Source organism: Arachis hypogaea, chromosome 9 (assembly GCF_003086295.3).
Source record: "Arachis hypogaea cultivar Tifrunner chromosome 9, arahy.Tifrunner.gnm2.J5K5, whole genome shotgun sequence".
NCBI classification, from domain to species: Eukaryota; Viridiplantae; Streptophyta; class Magnoliopsida; order Fabales; family Fabaceae; genus Arachis; species Arachis hypogaea.
Window position 1 is genome coordinate 40,310,726 of NC_092044.1, and position 5,403 is coordinate 40,316,128.

The 5,403-nt window shown below is 43.5% G+C and overlaps 1 non-coding gene across 1 annotated transcript; it reads left to right on the forward strand.

Moving 5' to 3' along the window:
* Positions 1-3,186: 3,186 nt before the first annotated feature.
* On the forward strand, positions 3,187-3,294 carry LOC112713785 (small nucleolar RNA R71). The gene has a single exon (XR_003158746.1). It is a non-coding gene; the product is annotated as a small nucleolar RNA R71 (small nucleolar RNA).
* Positions 3,295-5,403: the final 2,109 nt, after the last annotated feature.

Here is a 5,403-nt window from a genome sequence, read left to right on the forward strand (position 1 = left end):
ATCACTGCTCCAATAGCAAGATTGATAGAAATCAACAAGCTCTTGTGATGATAAGTTGAAACCTCGGTCCAATGAAATTAGACATGGCTTCACAGCCAGCCAGATTTCAACAAATCATCATGAAACTCTAGAATTCCTCTTCAAGAATTCTGAAGAAAAAATACCTAATCTAAGTAACAAGATGAACCGTCAGTTGTCCAAACTCAACAATCCCCCGCAACGGCGCCAAAAACTTGGTGCACGAAATTGTGATCAATACTTTTCACAAATCAAATAATCCCCGGTAATGAATCCAAAAACTTGGTGTTCAATACCATGGCATAAACACAACTTCGCACAACTGACCAGCAAGTGTACTGGGTCGTCCAAGTAATAAACCTTACGCGAGTAAGGGTCGATCCCACAGAGATTGTTGGTATGAAGCAAGCTATGGTCACCTTGTAAATCTTAGTCAGGCAAACTCAAATGGGTATGGTGATAAACACATAAAACATAAAGATAAAGATAGAGATACTTATGTAATTCATTGGTGGGAATTTCAGATAAACGCATGAAGATGCTGGTCCCTTCCGTCTCTCTGCTTTCCTACTGTCTTCATCCAATCCTTCTTACTCCTTTCCATGGCAAGCTTAAGCAAGGGTTTCACCGTTGTCAGTGGCTACCTCCCATCCTCTCAGTGGAAATGTTCAACGCACCCTGTCACGGCATGGCTATCCATCTGTCGGTTCTCGATCAGGCCAGAATAGAATCCAGTGATTCTTTTGCGTCTGTCACTAACGCCCCGCCCTCAGGAGTTTGAAGCACGTCACAGTCATTCAATCATTGAATCCTACTCAGAATACCACAGACAAGGTTAGACCTTCCGGATTCTCTTGAATGCCGCCATCAGTTCTAGCCTATACCACGAAGACTCTGATCTCACGGAATGGATGGCTCGGTTGTCAGGCGAGCGCTCGTTTGTCAGGCGATCAACCATGCATCGTGCATCAGGAATCCAAGAGATATTCACCCAATCGAAGGTAGAACGGAGGTGGTTGTCAGTCACACGTTCATAGGTGAGAATGATGATGAGTGTCACGGATCATCACATTCATCAAGTTGAAGAACAAGTGATATCTTAGAACAAGAACAAGCGGAATTGAATAGAAGAACAATAGTAATTGCATTAATACTCGAGGTACAGCAGAGCTCCACACCTTAATCTATGGTGTGTAGAAACTCCACCGTTGAAAATACATAAGAACAAGGTCTAGGCATGGCCGAATGGCCAGCCTCCCAAAGAGGGTTCAATCATAAAAACATGATCAAAAGCTCCAAATACGATAGTAAAAGGTCCTACTTATAGAGAACTAGTAGCCTAGGGTTTACAGAGATGAGTAAATGACATAAAAATCCACTTCCGGGCCCACTTGGTGTGTGCTTGGGCTGAGCATTGAAGCATTTTCGTGTAGAGACTCTTCTTGGAGTTAAACGCCAGCTTTTATGCCAGTTTGGGCGTTTAACTCCCACTTTGGTGCCAGTTCCGGCGTTTAACGCTGGGAATTCTGAGGGTGACTTTGAACGCCAGTTTGGGCCATCAAATCTTGGGCAAAGTATAGATTATCATATATTGCTGGAAAGCCCAGGATGTCTACTTTCCAACGCCGTTGAGAGCGCGCCAATTGGGCTTCTGTAGCTCCAGAAAATCCACTTCGAGTGCAGGGAGGTCAGAATCCAACAGCATCTGCAGTCCTTTTCAGTCTCTGAATCAGATTTTTGCTCAGGTCCCTCAATTTCAGCCAGAAAATACCTGAAATCACAGAAAAACACACAAACTCATAGTAAAGTCCAGAAAAGTGAATTTTAACTAAAAACTAATAAAAATATACTAAAAACTAACTAGATCATACTAAAAACATACTAAAAACAATGCCAAAAAGCGTATAAATTATCCGCTCATCACTGTACCTCAATAATTCCCAGCTTCTCTATTACAGAGAGTGGCATAAGATTTATGCCTGTCCCCAGGTCACATAAAGCCTTCTCAAAGGTCATGGTGCCTGTGGTACAGGGTATTAAGAATTCACCAGGATCTTGTTTCGTTTGAGGTAAAGTTTGCTGAACCCATGTATCTAGTTCACTAATGAGCAAGGGAGGTTCACCTTCCCAAGTCTCATTACCAAACAACTTGGCATTCAGCTTAATGATGGCTCCCAGATATTGAGCAACTTTCTCTCCAGTTACATCTTCATCCTCTTCAGAGGAAGAATAGTCTTCAAAGCTCATGAATGGCAGAAGGAGGTTTAATGGGATCTTTATGGTCTCTATATGACCTTCAGATTCTTTTGGGTCCTCTATAGGAAACTCCTTCTTGTTTGAGAGACGTCCCATGAGGTCTTCCTCATTGAGATTCACGTCCTCTCCTTCCTCTCTAGGCTCAGCCATGTTGATTATATCAATGGCCTTGCACTCTCTTTTTGGATTCTCTTCAGTATTGCTTGGGAGAGTACTAGGAGGAGTTTCAGTGACTTTCTTACTCAGTTGGTCCACTTGTGCCTCCAAATTTCTGATGGAGGATCTTCTTTCACTCATGAAACTTAAAGTGGCCTTAGACAGATCAGAGACTATGTTTGCTAAGCTAGAAGTGCTCTGCTCAGAATTCTCTGTCTGTTGCTGAGAAGATGATGGAAAAGGCTTGCTATTGCTGAGCCTATTTCTTCCACCATTATTAAAGCCTTATTGAGGCTTTTGTTAATCCTTCCATGAGAAATTTGGATGATTTCTCCATGATGAATTATAGGTGTTTCCATAAGGTTCACCCATGTAATTTACCTCTGCTATTGCAAGGTTCTCAGGATCATAAGCTTCTTCTTCAGAAGCTGCCTCTTTAGTACTGTTGGATGCATTTTGCCATCCATTCAGACTCTGAGAAATCATGTTTACTTGCTGAGTCAACATTTTGTTCAGAGCCAATATGGCATTCAGAGCATCAATTTCAAGAACTCCCTTCTTCTGAGGCATCCCATTACTCACAGAATTCCTCTCAGAAGTGTACATGAACTGGTTATTTGTAACCACGTCAATGAGTTCTTGAGCTTCTGCAGGCATTCTCTTCAGGTGAACGGATCCACCTGCAGAATGGTCCGGTGACATCTTGGAGAACTCAGATAGACCATAATAGAATATATCCAGAATGGTTCACTCTAAAAGCATGTCAGAAGGACACCTTTTGGTCATCTGTTTGTATCTTTCCCAAGCTTCATAGAGGGATTCACCATCTTTCTGTTTGAAGGTCTAAACATCCACTCTAAGCTTGCTCAGCTTTTGAGGAGGAAAGAACTTAGCCAAGAAGGCTGTGACCAGCTTATCCTAGGAGTCCAACCATGTTCTATCTCTGTCTCTTACAGCAAAAGGGAAAAGCATGAGCCTGTAGACATCAGGATCTACTCCATTAGTCTTAACAGTCTCACAAATCTGCAAGAACTTAGTTAAAAACTGGTAGGGATCTTTTGATGGAAGTCCATGAAACTTGCAGTTCTGTTGCATTAGAGCAACTAGTTGAGGTTTCAACTCAAAATTGTTTGCTCCAATGGCAGGTGTTCATATCCTGGGTCGAGCTTTCCGACCCAAGATATTCTACAGACAAAGCGACCGACCTCTTCAGGTCAGGACAATTCGACCTCCTCTCAAAGAGCTCGGCCAAGTCACGAGAAAGCCCAAACAAAGGGCCCAAATAGAGGAACACGCCCCAGATCCTAAGGCAGCCCAAGCCTACAAGAGAAGGGTGGTTCCCTTGAAGATAGGATGACCTCACTTAAAGATAAAGATAAGATAAGATAACTAACTTATCTTCTCCAAAAAGGTCACTCCACACCATTATAAATACACTGGAGCACCCAAGTATAACTCATACTCTGATTCTACTCAATACCTGCTTAATACCCTTGCTAACTTAAGCATCAAAGTCCCTTGCAGGTACCCCCACCCTCCGGGGACGAAGGATCAGCAGCACTTTCAGTCCCACAAGTCAAACACACCAGCTCTGGCCGCAATACACCTGCCGGACACGTCGGTTCCGACCAACACAGAAGATCTCGACCGAGATTGACCTACAGTTTCAGGTAACCCTCGGAACATTGGCGCCGTTGTCGGGGAACCTGGAAGTCATCCCAATACCATGGCGGACAACCATGACAACGACCACGACTCATGTTTGGAAGATAGAACGTCGCACAAGAACATGGATGTTATACTTAAATATACTCCGGAATCCAATGGGGACAAAAATTTATCAAATCCGGGGATGATAGAAGCACTTCAAGATCGATTAAAGCAACTTGAGAAAGAAGCCCAACATCAATGCGAAAAAGAAGAGGATCTACATCGGGAGATAAGGCGGCGCCGAGAATTAGAAGATAAGCTTATAAAACTCGAAGCTGATCTCAAAACTACTTGATCCACCCCAGAGGATAGCTCTCACAAAGATCAAGATCCATTCACCAGGGAAATTATGAAGACCAAAATTCCAAAAGATTTCAAAATTCCGGATATGACTCTGTATGATGGCACCTCGGACCCCAACCACCATCTCAGCAACTTCAGAAGTAGGATGTACCTCACTGATGCCTCAGATGTAGTTCGCTGCAAAGCCTTTCCGACAACTCTTACCAAGACAGCCATTAGATGGTTCGACAACCTACCTCCAAAATCCATCTCGAGTTTTGACGACCTGGCCAAAAAGTTCCTGGCCAGATTTTTCATACAAAAGGACAAAGCCAAACACGCACCCAGCCTACTAGGAATCAAGCAAGGAGATCGGGAGAGTCTTCGTAACTACATGGAAAGATTCAACAAAGCATGCATAGACATACAAAGTCTACCAACAGAAGCTGCCATCATGGGCCTCATAAACGGCCTACGAGAAGGACCATTTAGCCAATCTATATCAAAGAAGTCCCCAGCATCCCTAGATGAAGTACAAGAACGGGCACAGAAGTACATTAACATGGAGGAGAATTCTCGACTTGGGAAAGCCTCGAGGTTCGGTTCCGCCTACCGAGATAAAGATAAAGAATCCATGAAGAAGGAAGATCGCTCCGGGGAGAAAATAAAAAATATCATAACTACACCCCTCTTAGGGTATCCTTGGTAGATGTTTACAAAGAGGTCTGCCATACGGAAAAAATACCCCCAGCTCGGCCACTCAAAAGCAAAAGGGGAGGAGGAAATTGGAACAAATACTGTGAGTATCACCGAGTCCGAGGACATTCCACCAACGAATGCTTTGACTTGAAAAACGTCATAGAGAAATTAGTAAGGGATGGAAAACTAGATCGGTTCCTGGCCAATCGGGACGAAGAACCAAGAAAACGAAGAAGGGATGAAGATGTCGGACGATCTGAACGATCATCCCGCACACCGGAA